The 19,999-nt window shown below is 39.5% G+C and overlaps 1 protein-coding gene across 1 annotated transcript in view; it reads right to left on the bottom strand.

The window, feature by feature from the left end:
• Positions 1–18,806, bottom strand: part of lrrc4ba (leucine rich repeat containing 4Ba) — a 145,561-nt gene extending 126,755 nt beyond the window's left edge. Inside the window, exon 1 of the mRNA XM_062050248.1 lies at positions 18,544–18,806. The gene's annotated coding sequence lies outside the window, so the exon portion shown is untranslated. The remainder of the gene's footprint in view (positions 1–18,543) is intronic.
• Between the last annotated feature and the right edge of the window lie 1,193 nt (positions 18,807–19,999).

Below are 19,999 nucleotides of genomic sequence, written 5' to 3'. Positions count from 1 at the left end.
TGTTAATTGTCAAGTAGGGGTGTGACATACGCCGTCAAAACTGTGCCAAAAACCTCGCTAATTAAAACCAAACTTTGTGTGTGAGCACAGTTTAGCAACTTCCCTCCTTTCTGATTGGTCCCTTTAAACGCCTACTGTGTTCTGGTCAAAACCCGAGTGAACTGTGTCCCTTCTGAAGAAAAGTAGACTTCAGAGTCCAAAGTTTAGACAAAATAATCAATAAAAATAACACTAAAATAGCACAAATTTGATCACATTATTAGGGTGTCCTACTCAACAAAAAAGTATGATTTTCACATTCACGTAACTGTTGACAGTATAACAGAATTGGCCATTAAATGCTGTTAATCGCAACATTTTAGGAAAATTGGCATCAATGTGAGTGAAATGCTGTCATTGAGGAGAAGGAATATTTGTTTAGGAAAAAATAGTGTACAGTAGCGCTCATTCCTCCCTGAAACACGCCCTAAACAAAACAATGTGGAGACGACCACAAAATCCATGATTTTTAGGTTTAAACATACAAAATTAGCTAAAAGTCTAGCATAAAATGTTAGCATGCTAACATTAGCTTGCTAAAATAGGATGAGTTAGCATATTTTTAAGCTGGCGCCTAGAATTACAAAAACGTGATTTTTTTTTAGGTTTAAACAAACAAAATGAGCTAAAATGCTAGCAAAATAACATTAGCATGCCAACATAGAAGAAGTGAACATACTTCTAAGATTGTGCCAAGTATCAAAATCTATGATTTTCAGGTTTAAACGAACAAAATGAGCTAAAATGCTTGCATAAAACATTAGCATGCTAACATAGGAGAAGTGAACATACTTCTAAGATTGTGCCAAGTATCAAAATCTATGACTTTCAGGTTTAAACGAACAAAATGAGCTAAAATGCTTGCATAAAACATTAGCATGCTAACATAGGAGAAGTGAACATACTTCTAAGATTGTGCCAAGTTTCAATAGCCACGATTTTTAGGTTTAAACAAACAAATTTAGCTAAAATGCTAATATAAAACATTAGCATGCCAATATAGGAGAAGTAAACATACTTCTAAGATTGTGCCAAGTATCAAAATCCAGGATTTTTAGGTTTAAACATACAAAATTAGCTAAAATGCTAATATGCCAAGATAGGAGAAGTGAACATACTTCTAATATTGTGCCAAGTATCAAAATCCATGATTTTTAGGTTTAAAAAATAGCTAAAATGCTAACATAAAACATTAGCGTGCCAACATAGAAAAAGTGAACATACTTTTAAGATTGTGCCAAGTATCAAAGTCCATGATTTTTAGGTTTAAAATTAGCTAAAATGCTAACATAAAACATTAGCATGCCAACATAGAAGAAGTGAACGTACTTCTAAGATTGTGCCAAGTATCACAATCTATGATTTTTAGGTTTAAACATACAAAATGAGCAAAAATGCTAACAAAATATTAGCATGCCAACATAGAAGAAGTGAACATACTTCTAAGATAGACCAAGTATCAAAATCTAGGATTTTTAGGTTTAAACATACAAAATTAGCTAAAATGCAAATATGCCAACATAGGAGAAGTGAACATACTTCAAAGATTGTGCCAAGTATCAAAATCCATGATTTTTAGGTTTAAAATTAGCTAAAATGCTAACATAAAACATTAACATGCCATCATAGGAGAAGTGAACATATTTTTAAGATTGTGCAAACTATCAAAAACCATGGTTTTTAGGTTTAAACATACAACATTAGCTAAAATGCTAACATAAAACATTAGCATGCCAACATAGAAGAAGTGAACATACTTCTAAGATTGTGCCAAGTATCAAAATCTATGATTTTTAGGTTTAAACATACAAAATTTGCAAAAATGCTATTATGCCCACATAGGAGAAGTGAACATACTTCGAAGATTGTGCCAAGTATCAAAATCCATGATTTTTAGGTTTAAAATGAGCTACAATGCTAACATAAAACATTAGCATGCCAACATAGAAGTGAACATATTTCTAAAATTGTGCCAAATATCAAAATCTATGATTTTTAGGTTTAAACATACAAAATTAGCAAAAATGCTAATATGCCCACATAGGAGAAGTGAACATACTTCTAAGATTGTGCCAAGAATCAAAATCCATGATTTTTAGGTTAAAAATTAGCTAAAATGCTAACATAAAACATTAGCATGCCAACATAGAAGAAGTGAACGTACTTCTAAGATTGTGCCAAGTATCAAAATCTATGATTTTTAGGTTTAAACATACAAAATGAGCAAAAATGCTAACATAAAACATTAGCATGCCAACATAGAAGAAGTGAACATACTTCTAAGATAGACCAAGTATCAAAATCTAGGATTTTTAGGTTTAAACATACAAAATTAGCTAAAATGCTAATATGCCAACATAGGAGAAGTGAACATACTTCTAAGATTGTGCCAAGTATCAAAATCCATGATTTTTAGGTTTAAAATGAGCTAAAATGCTAACATAAAACATTAACATGCCAACATAGGAGAAGTGAACATATTTTTAAGATTGTGCCAAGTATCAAAAACCATGATTTTTAGGTTTAAACACACATTAGCTAAAATGCTAACATAAAACATTAGCATGCCAACATAGAAGAAGTGAACATACTTCTAAGATTGTGCCAAGTATCAAAATCTATGATTTTAAGGTTTAAACAAACTAAATTAGCAAAAATGCTAATATGCCAAGATAGTAGAAGTGAACATACTTCTAAGATTGTGCCAAGTATTAAAATCCATGCTTTTTAGGTTTAAAATGAGCTAAAATGCTAATATAAAACATTAACATGCCAACATAGGAGAAGTGGACATATTTTTAAGATTGTGCCACGTATCAAAAACCATGATTTTTAGGTTTAAACATACATTAGCTAAAATGCTAACATAAAACATTAGCATGCCAACATAGAAGAAGTGAACATACTTCTAAGATTGTGCCAAGTATCAAAATCTATGACTTTTAGGTTTAAACATACACAATTTGCAAAAATGCTATTATGCCCACATAGGAGAAGTGAACATACTTCTAAGATTGTGCCCTGACGTGGTTGCCAAAACAACACTAAGGCCAGATATTGTGCTTACCTCAGTGGCCTCCAAGCAGGTAATCCTCCTGGAGCTCACAGTGCCTTGGGAGGACCGTATGGAGGAGGCCAATGAGAGGAAGAGCGCAGAGTACTCTCAGCTTGTGGAGGAGTGTCGGAGCAATGGGTGGCGAGCGATGTGCCGGCCCGTTGAAGTGGGATGTCGAGGGTTTGTGGGCAAATCCCTCTGCAGGGCCTACAGAATGCTTGGCATCACAGGGGCCAGCCAGCGAAGGGCCATGAAGTTAGCCACAGATGCAGCAGAAGTGGCATCAAGGTGGCTGTGGATCAGGAGGGGAGAGGCGTGGCATGTAGGGCAGTAGCGCTACCTGGACACAGGCTGGGGCCTGATCAACCCTAGCTGGGTCGCCTAGGGGAGGGGGTCTGATTGTTGAAAGACCCGAAACCCCCTGTGATCCTAGGTTACATCACTGAGGATGTGTCCAGTTGCACCATTGGTGTATTTAAAAAGTAAGATTGTGCCAAGTATCAAAATCCATGATTTTTAGGTTTAAAATGAGCTAAAATGCTAACATAAAACATTAGCATGCCAACATAGAAGTGAACATATTTCTAAAATTGTGCCAAGTAGTTTAAACATACAAAATTAGCAAAAATGCTAATATGCCCACATAGGAGAAGTGAACATACTCTAAGATTGTGCCAAGTGTCAAAATCCATGATTTTTAGGTTTAAACATACAAAATTTGCTAAAATGCTAACATAAAACATTAACATGCCAACATAGGAGAAGTGAACCTATTTTTAAGATTGTGCCACCTATCAAAAACCATGTGTGGGGAGGCGTGGCCCGCAGACCGACGGCGAGGCAGGGCACGCCAAGGCCCACTCCAAGATAACGGCGAGGAGGCGTGGCCGGCGGGCCAGCGGCGCACCGGGATCGACGCCGTAAATAATATCAGGTGCGTGGATCGGCCATCTGGGCACAATCATATAATCTCCTTGCAATGTGTAAAAGGGGAGCAGCAGAGAACGACGGGGCAGAAAGAGTTGGAGAGTCCGCAGCACATGCAGCGCGCAAGAGACGGAGAGCCAGAGGAAGACACAGACCCGGCAAACTGAAAAGGGAACCGAAGAGCGAGCAGGAAGAGGAAGGAGCTGAAAAGCGATTCGACCAGAGACTGCGTAATTATTGAAAAATAAAGAAAGTCAAACCTGCTCGACGTAATGTCAATCCTTGGTGGTCCATGGAACCCGCACGACAGCAACAGACTGTCACACCATGATTTTTAGGTTTAAACATACAACATTAGCTAAAATGCTAACATAAAACATTAGCATGCCAACATAGAAGAAGTGAACATACTTCTAAGATTGTGCCAAGTATCAAAATCCATGATTTTTAGGTTTAAACAGTCAAAATTAGCTAAAATGCTAGCCCATTAATGGGTGCTTGCGTGGCAGCAGGCCCATAACAATCGTGATTATTATTTTTGCCATAATGGTCCAGCTCTAACTCTCATCTCGTGAAGCCAACATGGCGTATGGCCTGGTCCCGTGAGAGGAGTGTATGGTCTATTATTAAGATGTTAGATTTTAACGCCACAACACGAAGCTAAAACCTCTTGTCCCGCCAACTCAGCACATTTGGGCCTACAGTACATTGTGGCTGTGATGTTGGGGACATTTTAGCCTGAGTGCGACATGTTTGGACACCTCTGGTCTAGCAGAGGCCAGTCGGGGTCATCATCACGTTCCTGAAAAGGTTGACAAATATCGCAGAATGGCCGCCGCACAGCGAAATGTGAGCGTGGACACCACAGCCGCAGGGGGAAAAGTGCAAGCGGGGCAAAAAAATGTAAATAAAGTGTTGGACTGAGTCAACACGCTGGAGGAGCAAAGTGTGAGAGTAATGGTCCACAGCGTGCATACATCACCTTCTTCTAAGTCTTCTCTCCGGGGGGGTGGACGCTAGCTAGTGTTCCCCCCCCCCGGACCGTGTCATCACACGGACCCCATGTGACAATCTCCGCCGTTTTCACCGTTATGTTATGTTGGGCGACAAGCGCGCTGGCACGGGCACGCCACGGCGCTCGCATTCGAGCGGGCTCTCGTGTCACCGCTGACCCACAACAAAACCCCCTCAGGAGCCGAGGTGCAGCCAAGCAGTCTGGAGCTGCAGAGCGTGCAGGGCCCCGGGGGGCTGGGGGGGGGGGGGGGGGGGGGGGGGGAACAATCCCGCTCGCTAAACGGTCAACAAAAACACACGACAACACAGGAAGTGGAGTCATGAGAAGTACGTGACTTATGTAAGCAGATGTCGTTTTTTGGACTTTGGGACAAAAGGATGGACGTTATTGAGATATAAAATGTGCCACATGAGGAAAGAGATATCAACTGGCGAGAACTCTTTCACACAATCTTCACGGTTTGTTGTGGTGCCGAAGAAGGTTCACTGTGCTCACTAAGCTGCCATCAGATCACTTTTTTACAATAATTATATTGACATTGATTTATATAGTACAGTGGTTCTTAACCTTGTTGGAGGTACCGAACCCCACCAGTTTCATATGCGCATTCACCGAACCCGAACCGTAATCATAAAATTATGTTATTATATTAAAGAAATACTAATAAAAAGATATATTTTACAAACAGAAATATACAGGAATGTACACATCATCCCATGTTTACATCTCATTGTGCAACATGTGAATGTTTTAGTGGAAACTAAATGCAATATCTGAAAGGGGTACACATTATTTCCAAAGTAGGATCCCCCACCCAGACATATAATACTAGTACACAGCTCATGAAAAACCAGTGGCGTGCAGTCACTAGAGGCAGGGGAGGCGGGGCCTCACCTGCCATCATGGAAAGAAAAAAAATGTAAAAAGAAAAAAAAATTAATTAAATTGTTATATGTATCCAGTGATTATACTAAAGTTATTTTCCATTTAACTTCACCAGTTTTAGATTATTTTTATTTTCACATTTGCCGTTCAAATACTGAGAAGAGACGGTGCGGTGATCAGCAGCCAGTTGAGGCACGTCACTGATTTGTGCCTCAACATGGATTGTGCACAATGACTCGGCTAACTGCTGAGCTGCTGTGCAGTGAGACTGTATTGCTATATGAATTATATCAGCTAACTAAACTATGGCATAGTTTAGTTAGCTGAGGTATATAATGTACAGTGTATTTTGTCAAAAACTGTATGTGTGTAACGTATTTCTTGTGCTGAGCATTCATAAATCTGCTGCAAAAGACGTACTGGTTGAGGCTCGCAGTAATCCAGCCTCCTGGTGATAGAGGGCGGTAGTGATCCCAGAGATCATTCCTCGGCCGCAGAAGAAAAAAAAAAGAAAAAAAAAAGTTTGCAAGCGATTGTTTATTTCCTCTCGCCTGGACTTTTATTAAAAACATGGAGGATTATATATGTAAAATAAAACAGTTTTCTAAACTGGACTTTCAATCGAAGCAGGAGGTAATAATTTAAGGTAGACCAACGCCAGAGCTAAAAGGTTTGCTTTTGACTTCGGGACAGAAGACCCGTTCTTTTCCAACGGCGTGGTACACACGCAAAGACTGGCTGTGTGGATGTACAGCAAGAAAGGTAAGACCATAATAATGTTTTTTTTTATTAAATGTGCTTTTTTGTGTGCTACAGTTGTGTAAAGAATGCTGGTATGAGCTTTTAAACATAACCCGTTAACTGCTGCCAATCACATGGTGAATAAGATACTATTTAGGGTTCATATGTTTCCTTCCTCCCACCTCCAAAGACATGCACCTGGGGATAGGTTGATTGGCAACACTAAATGGTCCCTAGTGTGTGAATGTGAGTGTGAATGTTGTCTGTCTATCTGTGTTGGCCCTGCGATGAGGTGGCGACTTGTCCAGGGTGTACCCCGCCTTCCACCCGATTGCAGCTGAGATAGGCTCCAGCGCCCCCCACGACCCCGAAGGGAATAAGCGGTAGAAAATGGATGGATGGATGTTTGTAAATCTGACTGTGATGATGCAGTGCCTCACCAGACATTAACCTCACCGCACGCCACTGTGAAAAACAATTTGTTATAGTCATTGTAAGTGAGCCAAAACACTTATATTAGAAAATAATCTCATGGAAATGACTGTTGTCATTTGATTACAATAATAAAACATTTAACAGGTCAGGTTTGGGACAGGTGTGCTGCAGGTGTGACCACATGTGCTCCACCGAATGCTCAAGACGTTTTTGCGTTTGCTCACACATATGGAAAATTAGAGGGAACATTGTTTGGGGGTATCCATAATACGCCGATAGGGAGAAGTTTTTATTTACACAATGAGTCGGGTGTGTCTTGACCTCCACGGCAGAGGCTCTGCCGAACCCCTGAGGCCGACTCACCGAACCCCTAGGGTTCGATCGAACCCAGGTTAAGAACCACTGATATAGTACGAAAACACCTCAATGGCTAGTGATTGTGCCAAGGAGAAGCCATAGCTTGAAAGGCAAAGGTGGCAATCTATGGACACCTCTTTCAGGGGCTACGACTCAATCATAAATCGATTATTGTTATTATTATTATTATTATTGTTATTATGTGTTATAATATTTTTTTTTTTTTTATCATCGGATGAGATCACATCATAGATATATATTAGGGATGGGTGATATGGCCTAAAACATATATATATATATATATATATATATATATATATATATATATATATATATATATATATATATATATATATATATATATATATATATATATATATATATATATATGTATATGAAGTGCCATCCCATTCCTAACCCATAGGGTTCAATATGATGTCGGTCCACCTTTTGCAGCTATTACAGCTTCAACTCTTCTGGGAAGGCTGTCCACAAGGTTGCGGAGTGTGTTTGTAGGAATTTTCCACCATTCTCCCAAAAGCACATTGGTGAGGTCACACTGATGTTGGTCGAGAAGGCCTGGCTCTCAGTCTCCGTTCTAATTCATCCCAAAGGTGTTCTATCGGGTTCAGTTCAGGACTCTGTGCAGGCCAGTCAAGTTCATCCACACCAGACTCTGTCTTTATGGACCTTGCTTTGTGCACTGGTGCACAGTCATGTTGGAAGAGGAAGGGGCCCGCTCCAGGAGTTGGGCTTGGCCCCTTAGTTCCAGTGAAAGGAACTTTGAATGACACCAAAAAATTTTGGACAATTCCATGCTCCCAACCTTGTGGGAACAGTTTGGAGCGAGCCCCTTCCTCTTCCAACATGACTGTGCACCAGTGCACAAAGCAAGGTCCATAAAGACATGGATGACAGAGTCTGGTGTGGACGAACTTGACTGGCCTGCACAGAGTCCTGACCTGAACCTTTGGGTTGAATGAGAATGGAGACTGAGAGCCAGGCCTTCTCGACCAACGTCAGTGTGTGGCCTCACCAATGCGCTTTTGGAAGAATGGTGGAAAATTCCTATAAACACACTCCGCAACCTTGTGGACAGCCTTCCCAGGAGAGTTGAAGCTGTAATAGCTGCAAAAGGTGGACCGACATCATATTGAACCCTGTGGGTTAGGAATGGGATGCCACTTCAAGTTCATATGTGAGTCAAGGCAGGTGGCCAAATACTTTTGGCAATATAGTGTATACATCCATCCATTTTCTACTGCTTGTATATATGTTTACACATATATATTTACACATATTTACATGCATATATACACATACATATATACACACATATATACATACATACACACACAATACACTAATACATTGAAGTCTCTCTACATATTTAAGTGTTGAATAATAAAGAAAACAATAATAATTCATGACTTACTTTTAACATTCGGGAGCAAATTTAAGGGGAGCCCTAATATATTGTATTGGTTTTGAAAAGAAAAATATGAAAATGGCCCCTGCGTGCGGCCCTCAGTGGCCCTGGGTTGTACCTTTCAAGAAAATATTGTATTAGCCCAAGCAAGCAGCAAAGGCGGCCATGATGACTTCAGTTCATGTTTTTCAGCCTCTCTCTCGTCTTCATGAGATTATATTCCTTAGGGAAATGTCACCATTCCTAATTTGCTCTTATTCAATAATTAATGGCCGCCTAGAAGTCATCATCATCATCACCCCCAGAGGGCAGACACCCTGGCCTGGGGGCGGGCAGAAGGGGCGCACTGGAGCCAATCAGGGCTGATTATACTGGTGCCCAAGCCGCCATCAAAGACAACTCAGCATTTCTGCCGCACACGGGCCAGCGGCGCTAGTGCGCTCCCCCGGTCACCCACGGACAATTTGTGCCGCATCGCGCGCTAAAACCTCTCAGGTTCACGCATGGCGGGAGCACGTGGCGGCGGCATGACCCCGCTGCAGCCTCCGGAGGAAGGGCCGTCGTTTCCCCTCTGGCGGCTGATCCGCGGTCAGCGTGCAAGCTGCGCGCATCAGCAAGCGTCGGAGCCATCAATCGATGACATGGCTGCCCTACGAAGACAGCAGCACGCGGCTCGCCCTGGTTCCTGCACTTTTGGTGTCAGCCATAATCTCTGGCCCTACACTGCTGTCACACACACACACATTCTTGTATTTTTCACCTTCTTGAGACCTGAGAAAAATGCCGACCTCTTTAGCACCACCCTTTCTAGATATACAAAGATTTGTATTTACAGCATTAATAATATATACATACCATGCCAATATAAAAAAAGCTTGTGAAAATTAGTTGGAATTTCACAAGAAAAACGTAGTATTTTGGCAGTATTATAATAAAAGTCGTAATTTTACTCAACGCAAGTCAAAATGTTACAAGAAAAACTGAAGATTTGTGCAATATTATGATAGAAGTTGGAATTTTACTCAATAACAGTCGCAAATTTGACAAGAAAAGCTTAAAAATTTGGCAATTTTATGAAAAGAGTCGAAATTGTACTCCACAAAAGTCACAATTTTATAAGAAAACTAACATTTTGGCAATATTATAATAATAATTGGAATTTTACTCAAAAAAATGTCACGGTTTTACAAGAACAACAAATAAATGTGGCAATATTGTGATAAAAGTCCGAATTTTTTATGACAAATGTCACCATTTTGCATTAAAAAGTAATCATTTTACATAAAAAAGTAATAATTTTACAAGAAAATATTGCAATATTACAGAAACCGAAAGAATATGACAAATTGTTCCCAATTTTATAAGAAAAAAGTCGACATATTGTGAGAAAAAAACAGCTTTTAGTAAAAAAAAATTATTTATCTATTATTTTTTAAATTGGTTTTTAATCTTCATTATTGACTTCAAATTATTACAGTATGTCTCTATATACATATTTATTATATTTGTTTTTATTCATTTTGGCCAAAGGGGGTGCATTTCAATTTCTTACACACTTGTTATTTCATATGTTGACCAGAGGGGCAGCACTTTTAAAAGCGACACACAGTCAATTTGAAAAATCCCTCCTTTTTGAGACCACCCTCATTTTGATAGATTTCACCACCAGGTGTGCAAATGAGATCTCTATTTTTTGTTTTTTGTAATGTGCTTAAGGCCGATGAGAAACGAGTCATGGACCACAGATGGCCCCTGTGCCGCACTTGGGGCAACCCAGCTGTAGAAGCTAGCTGTTAATGGCCACTATAGTCTTAGTACCGTAGTGTATTTGTTCATCCTATGGTCAATATGGGACGCGAGTAGTCTTACGTCAGCACCAGAAGTCGTAAAATCAGCTGTTCACCTGGCGGGTTTTTTGGGGATGAATAGGGAAGTCCTTCTTTAGCTTGTTTTATCATACATTGCTGCCTTTGCACCTGTCAATGTTTACTTTTGTATGCGCATTAAATCAACATAAAATCCTGACTTTGGAGCAATGTTCAAGGATTCTTGTATTTGGCTCTCTATTAGATGCAATGGTTTTCTGTATTGGGATGTTGATTTCGGTCCTAATATGGAAGGCACTTTTCCTTGTTGATGTCTCAAGAAGGGTAGAAACAAACACACACACACACACACACACACACACACACACACACACACACACACACACACACACACACACACACACACGCACACACACACAATAAGAAGGTCAGAGATGTGCAGCAAATGCTAGAATGTTCCGTGACCACTGGAGCCTTGACACCCGCTTCATTATGTACACAAAAGAACGACGTCCAATACATACAATAAGGCACAAAATATATTTGCCGCTTATTACTAATTAGGGCTGTAAAAGCTAACATGATAATGGCTAATTAATTACAGGAAAGTCCACAACCAGCAACTAAAAACCAACAAAGCGCCCTAAAGAGTCAACATACACCGACTGAGGAGGCGTGTTTGTAAAAGGAGTGTTTATCTTCATTTTTTGTTGAGCTGTCCAGTCCCATGTTGATAGTAATAAAACTTTGAAAATTGTCAATCATTGGCACACTTATTTAGAATTAAAAACAATTAATTGTGATTAATTACGGTTTAACTATCGACAAAATGTGATTGTGATTAGATGTTTTAATCCTTTGATATTTGTCCTATTACTAATTTATTCTTGTTGAATCCAAATATTTTTATATTATAAATATTTGATATATTTTTTATTTAAATTAAGTATTTTTATAGTAATAATAGTAATATTTCTTAGTATTCTAATTTTTATTCTATTGTATATTATGTATATTTATTATATTTGATGTAGCTACATGCGAAAAGGCCCTACGATAATGTATTGCAGCACAGTACGAAAACAATAAATATTTACAGTAAATATAGATTAAAACAAACTTTTTTTACAACTTCCACCATCAGGTTATATTTTATATTAAAGATTATGCAAAAGAACAGACATTTGTCATTTTGTCAATTACCAGTTAATATCAGTTAACTATTTGTCACAATTAATTACGAGTTAACTACGGACAAAATGTGATTAGATATTTTAATCTTTGATATTTGCCCTTGTTGAATCCAAATATATTCAAAATTGTTTATATATTTTGAATTAAATGTAAATATTTAATAATAATAATAATAATAATAATAATAATACAATAATAATAATTGTATTATTATTAAATTATTATATTTGATATATTATACATATTTATGATATTATTATATTAAAATGAACTACATGCTAACAGGTCTCACTATAATTTAATGTAGTGCTGTACAACCTCAATAATACATTTACATAAATATTAAAAAAAATAATAATTAAAACCTCCACCATCCCAATATGATTTGAGTATAGGATTATAGAAAGTGTTAGATTGGTGTGTAGTTTCAGACATGTGTCAGTCAGGACGTTTTGCTTATATTTGCGTTCTTGTATCGACGCATTCAACCGCGTCTTCGTGCTCCTCCTCGCAACACGTCATCATTTACACATTCCACACCGCCCTCATGGCGACGCGCGACTGGAAGCCATCTTGAGCTCTGAGGAGAAATAACCGCAGACTTTAAATGAGTCCTTTACGAGCTGCATCAGACCTCCACCAAGGCAGACCATTGCTCAATTGGATCAGCACCTGCATGATGTCCATGAGACACTGTATGATGACCACCACCACGTAGTCCACCAGGCATCCACTAATTGCATCATCTACAGCAGGGGTGTCAAACATACGGTCCGTGGGCCTAATCCGCAGATTTTATCCGGCCCGCGGGATGAGTTTGCCAAGTATAAAAATGAGCCGAAATTTTTGAATGAAAGAAACTGCCGTTCTCAATGTGTCCACTAGATGTCGCAATAGCAATTCTTTGTATCTTTGTAGATGATGCTACATATGTAAAAAAAATAAACCACATGATGTTAGTGCACCAGTCGAGGAAAATGATCAAACTACATAAATAACATCCTGTAATTTGATTTTGATATTATTTTCTTATCTTGATAGATTGAAAATTACCACCAATGAGTTGACTGATGAAAATTATCACATAATTTATTCAGAAAGTATAAATAACGACAAATAAAGATAGAATACTATTAACCGCAAAATGTAAGTGTAAAAAAAAACAACAACAACATTATGATTTGTACATTTTCAGAATGTGCTTGTTCTATTTTTAACAAAGAAAACAAAATAAAGTTGTCTTTATTTCTAAGTTATCGTGCCGTGATTTTATCAGTCCGGCCCACTTGGGAGTAGATTTTTCTCCATGTGGCCCCCGATCTAAAATGAGTTTGACACCCCTGATCTACAGTATATGCATGATAATGTTAGCTCCCACTTTTGTATGAAATGGAAACTATGAGGCCCGAGTTGATAACTGAACTTTTTTTTTTTACTTACCAATTACATATTTGACGGACAATAATTAATTAGATTACACAGGAAACACAGAACGACAACAAATAAAATGGCCGACTCCCAGTGTGACTTCCACTACAATGGCTTTTTCGACTGCAAAATATTCTACCATGGGTCCAAAGAAAAATGCAAGTGATAACACGTTGATAAAGAAAGTGAGAAACACTATTTGATAAAGTTAAAAGTGATGTTAAATATTTATATATTTTTTTTTATTAATCATTAACTCCATTAGGAGGTTGTGTACTCGCTAGGAGTTTTCTCTGTTCATTAGTTAGGCAGTTAATCATCAACATAGCTCAAAATTTTTTGGACGGATTTAGATGAAACTTTGACAAAAATGGGATCATAAACAATTGATGACATTTTGGGGCTGATCTGGATCATTTCTACTATGCATGACCCTCAACTTTTAAGTATATATATGTCATCAACATAGCTCAAAAAATTTTGGACGGATTTAGATGAAACTTTGACAAAAATGGGATCATAAACAATTGATGACATTTTGGGGCTGATCTGGATCATTTCTACTATGCATGACCCTCAACTTTTAAGTATGTATGCATGCGAGTGTCCATGCCTCCACCCGCAGAGACAAAGACAGTGGATGACTGAGAAGAGTGTTCAGTCCATTCATTTCATTCTCAATCGTAATTCGATTTAGGGGGGAACGAAAAAAAAACAATGTGCTACAGGGGGTCGTGAAAAAAGTAATTGAGAAGCAATTAAGTCATGAAAATAATAATAGTTGTACATGTATTTAGTCCCACTATTTACACGGGGAAAAGGGCTCCCCAGTTCACAAAGAGGGGGCGACATATGGAGTCTGGCGAAGGAAAGGGAAGGTTATGGATATCATGGGAAATGACTGCTGGACTCATTTTAAGCAGCAAAGAATATATAAAGAGAAATTGTTAGTGAAATTACGGTCGTCTGGACTAGGGGTTCTTAACCTTTTTGGCTGGGGACCTAACTTTCCCACTAAAGAGGCAAATATTAACACTGACTTTGTCATCGTTTTATTCTGTTTATTTTTTAATCGTATTCAATAATTATATCAAACCTATTTACAGTTTACAACCTTGTCAAATGATTTGAAAGTATGATCAAATTAATCAAAGATTATTACAGTATATACATACATACATACATACATACATACACACACACAATATATATAAATATATATATATATATATAAACATATATATATATATATATATATATATATATATATATATATATATATATATATATATATATATTAGGTCAGGAAAAAACAGAGGCGATTTCATCCTTACAAGCCTGTTTTGCAGGTTTCCGCTGTTCCCCGGTATTGAGCACTGTATAACGGATAAACCACAGAAACCTCGACTATATATACACATTTACATACATATATACACATAAAGTAAATATATGTACATATATACTGTATACATATATATATATATATATATATATATATATATATATATATATATATATATATATATATATATATATATATATATATATATATATATACATATATATACATATATATATATATGTATATGTATATATATATATATATATATATATATATATATATATATATATATATATATATATATATATATATATATATATATATATATATATACATACTGTATACACATATATACATATATATAAATATATATATATATACATATATATACACATAGTCAAGGTTTCTGTGGTTTATCCGTTATACAGTGCTCAATACTGGGGTAGAGCGGAATATACGTTAAGTCAGGAAAAAACACAAGAGGCTAGATCATCCCTACAAGCCTATTTCGCAGGTTTCCCTGATCGTCAGGGGATTTTATAAATAAAATAAATATAATCCCCCTGACGAACAGGGAAACCTGCGAAACAGGCTTGTAGGGATGATAGTCTCTTGTGTTTTTTCCTGACCTAACGTGTGTGTGTATGTATATATATATATATATATATATATATATATATATATATATATATATATATATATATATATATATATATATATACATACACACACACACATACGTGTATATATATACATACATATATGTATATATATACACATATATACACATACATATATATATATATATATATATATATATATATATATATATATATATATATATATATGTTAGTGAATTATATTTTATATAGCGCTTTTCTCTAGTGACTCAAAGCGCTTTTACATAGTGAAACCCAATATCTAAGTTACATTTAAACCAGTGTGGGTGGCACTGGGAGGCGGTGGGTAAAGTGTCTTGCACAAAGACACAACGGCAGTGACTAGGATGGCGGAAGTGGGGATCAAACCTGGAACCCTCAAGTTGCTGGCACGGCCACTCTACCAACCGAGCTATACCGTATACATATATATATATATATATATATATATATATATATATATATATATATATATATATATATATATATATACTTATATATATATATATATTTAAACATATATATATATTTAAACATATATATATATATGTACATATATACACATATACATATATATGATTCTTGAATAAATTGTCAATAATATTAAAGTGAAAATATAAATACAGCTTCACCACTTTAGTCACAATTTTTGCGCTTAAGAAACTTCTCTATAACTTCAGCTCCAGACTTCTTCTGTTTGTTTGTCATGGTCATTAGTGCCACAAGTGGTAGAAAAGTGTATTACGGACCACAGCTGAATAACACACTCGCGGCTCAACAAGTGGCCCCTGGCTCTATGGTTAAGAAACGAAGATCTGGGCACTATGGGTCCTTTTAGAGCAGGGGTACCCAAACTTTTTGCCTCCATGGGCCAAAGTGAAAATGTGGGTCAAACAGCTATTTTAAGCGTACAGCATCACCATGAGGCAGCAGTTTCCACACACTGTCATATGTATGGCAGTGGAGATGTTCAACAGGTGGCAACTAGTTGTGTGAGCTTGAAAGAGAAAGCATGAATATGTAGTGTTTTTGATTTGGGAACCCTTTCAAAGCAATAAAACTCGCCAAATTTGGCTCCCTGATGCCATTTTGGAAATGCCTGCTTTAAAAGGTGAGAATAAGAAGAGACGGAGGAGTGCTAGCCTACAAACAGTGAGACAAATAGCGGTAACATTTGCACATCTATTTTGGGAAGGCACTCTTTAGATGGGGCCAACACGCACAACGGTGACATTTACTGCAGCGACAACCAGCACCCAATCACAAGCAAAGCGGCAAAAAGTAACAAGTGACTTTTTCTCAATCAGAATCACTTTCTGCATGAGGCTCGAAGACAGAGCGAGCGCTAGACATCGAGCTAAAAGGCAGAGACGTCGATGTGACGTTCGGTGCAAGCTCTCAAAGTGGAAATTTGCCTATCATTCACAATCATTGTGTAAGACAAGAACACGTATGTTTTTTTTTAAATGCATTCTAAGACGTAAAATACAGCAAGTACGAGGTGGCCAACAATGCAGGTACACTATTCCGCCCATAAAGCCCTCTAAAAAACTAAATTTACATCTCGTGACCTGAACATTAATCAAGTATTAGCGATAGTTTTATTATAAGCGCTAACGCAAACAAACTAGTTTTAGTGGCGCCGTGATCACAGAAAGCTAACTAGCTTATGCTGCTATATTGACATATTGAGCTGCTGCATCGCCTCCGAGTTGGTGAAAGTTCATTCTAGATCATAAATCATGCCTCTCGCCTGCATAGTAGAAGCTTGTGGCCATAAACCGAGAAGCTGATAAACTTTGACATCCAACTTAGACCCGAGAACGTTTTATGGATTATGAAAAATTCTTCATCGAAACGGGAAGATATAAACATCCCATCGGTCGGCATCCCAGTGATATCAGACATCGTACAGTAAGTAAGTGTTCTATTATTAACCTGCTCAGTGGCCTTGTGGTTAGAGTGCCCGCGCTGAGATCGGTGGGTCGTGAGTTCAAACCCCGGCCGAGTCATACCAAAGACTATAAAAATGGGACCCATTACCTCCCTGTTTGACACTCAGCATCAAGGGTTGGAATTGGTGTTTAAATCACCAAAATGATTCCCGAGCGCGGCCACCGCTGCTGCTCACCTTACCTAACAAGGGGATGGGTCAAATACAAAGGGTAATTTCACCACACCTAGTGTGTGTGTGACTATCAGTGGTACTTTAACTAACTTTGTTATGTTCATAAGTTGTCATTCTTGCTTAGCACTTAGCAATACTGCTACTCACCGCATCTGTTTTAAACTTGCAGTTCATCCTCCTTATATTCAGGCTCAAAAATATATGTTTCTGGATCATCATTTCCCCCCCAAAGTAGTCTCTCATGAAGTCTGCCATGATTAGTAGTGTTGTTGTCGAAGGGAAATACGAACTTTGTGATGCGTCTGTGAAAATAATACGACACTGTATGCGGAAAATAAGGAAAATACGTAAATATTCCATGTTATTGTGAATGTTACTACATCACAGTGTGTATGTAAAACGATGATGGAGGTGTCACTCTTAGCTGACTTTTGCTAGCATTTATTTACGAGTTAGAATGGGGGAAAAAATTAAAACATACGTCTTCTTGTCTTACATGTTTACATTTGATAGGCAAAAATATAAAAAATAAAAAGTGCGGTTCCCTTTTAAGGTTCGCCAACGTACACTTGCACGGCCACACTTCTAGTCACACTTCAGCCACCAAGAAGTCAACTAAAGCTCGGGAGGACACTCCGACGCTGGGAACAGAAGCACAGTGTTCCTTCATCAGTCCTCATCTATCTCATCCTTGTTCTCTGCTTGAAGGGGGGAGGGGGGAGGGGGGGGGGCCCTCCCGGGGTTTGGAGGGGGGGGGGGGGCTAGGGGGTGGATTCTTGACTGACTCACATCTTTAACCCGTCGCACATTAGCCCGCAAAGTGCCTCCGCATTTTTCATCAGCGGGAAGGAAGAGGAGGAGGAGGAGGAGGAGGAGGATGGACCCCAGGAAACAGAGTACCAGTACAAAGTAGGAAAAGATGTTCCGTCGGGGGAGCTTCTCAAGGTTACAAAAACACGGCCAATGAAGGGAAAAGTTTGAGATGGATTCCAAGTATGCAAATGAGTTAACTCCTTCCTGCCCGCTGGCGAAAGCACGCACTTGACATGGACTGCGGCGGCGGCGGCGGGCGGTACTCACCTTGACGGTGCGCGGGCACGACGGAGACGAGGCGGGCGAAGACGGCGATGACGATGCCGGGAAAAGACGCATCCTCATGCTGCCACAAACTCTCCCCGACGTGCTCCTCTGCAGAGCGGCTGCCGAATGGATGCGTTCGTCTCCTCCTCGCTCGCTCGCTCCCTCTCCCTCTCTCTCTCCGCCGCACACAGGGAGGAGAGAGAGAGTGGCTGATGGACGTCGCCATGACAACTTGATGCGCTTCCATCGGAACACGTGACCTGCTCAAAGACGAACACGCAGGAGTATTAACAGGTGAAAAAGACAAACATGTTTGTTATTAGTATATGTTTTTGTTGGGGCGGCTTCTCCACCCCCTCCTGCTTATGCCGTTTCCGTGGCAACGACCACACACACACACACACACTCGCATGGCCACGTGTTACACAGCGTGATAGAAAATAATAATGGTGTAAATAACGGTGTCAGGTAAAGGGGGAGGTCAGGGGTGAGTCGTCACCTGGGGCGGTGTGTATGTGGAGGGGTGGGGGGGGTGGGTACTGTCATGTGATCAGTGTCGCATATGAACACACACACACACACACACACACACACACACTCATACACACGCAGCAACAGGGCCGGCAACCTGTTCTCGTGTCGAACATGGCACCGTGCACGTGACCTCTCCCCGCTCCTCGTGCACTTTATGAGCAATATGTAATTGCTCGTTAGTAGACAGCCCCCCCCCCACCCCCCACACACACACACACACACACACACACACACACACACACACCCTCCCCTTGCTGTCGGCCATGACGCTTCCAGCAGCAGCTTGTTTAGTTGCTCCCTCACTGTGGCTGCTCGCCGCTATTAAATTTCAAGTCACACAACAGTGCAGTGGAGAGCCCTCCCCCTCCCCCTCCCCTCCCTCCCTCTCCCCTCTCGCTTGCTCGCCCTGCTTCCTCTCTCTATCTCACACACGCTCAGGTGCGGGGGGGTTAGTATTGTGGACGTCCTGTATTGAGTCTTGCGCTGTCTTCGCTTCTGAACTCTTCATCTCACTGATGCAAAGCTGCTCTCGTCAACCCCCCCCCCCCCCCCCCCACACACACACACACACCTTATCCCCCCGCCTCACTGCAGTGGCGTCGGACCCTTTTAACGTCCTGACCGAGGGAGTGGACGCCCCCCGTCAATGGATAAAGATGGCCGCCAGCGTGGGGATTGATGCGATTGGTGGGGGCGAGACAGGAAGTTGAGGTTGGGGAGGAGGTGGATGTGATGTTGAAGAACACGGGCGGCCCCAAATTGAAAGCTGATCCGCGTCTGATGGGAAAACGAGACGCCAACCAACGCCTAAACTCGCCAGGGTCGAAAAACGCTCCCGATTGCTCCCTTCTCCACTCCACTGTGCTCTGGGACCCGGTCCCATGGCAAGGAGGTTCACAACCAGGGCTGTTCTAACTTTTTA

Source organism: Entelurus aequoreus, linkage group LG06 (assembly GCF_033978785.1).
Source record: "Entelurus aequoreus isolate RoL-2023_Sb linkage group LG06, RoL_Eaeq_v1.1, whole genome shotgun sequence".
NCBI classification, from domain to species: domain Eukaryota; kingdom Metazoa; phylum Chordata; class Actinopteri; order Syngnathiformes; family Syngnathidae; genus Entelurus; species Entelurus aequoreus.
Note: the sequence above shows the minus strand (reverse complement) of the source record. Positions and strands in the feature narration are given on the sequence as shown.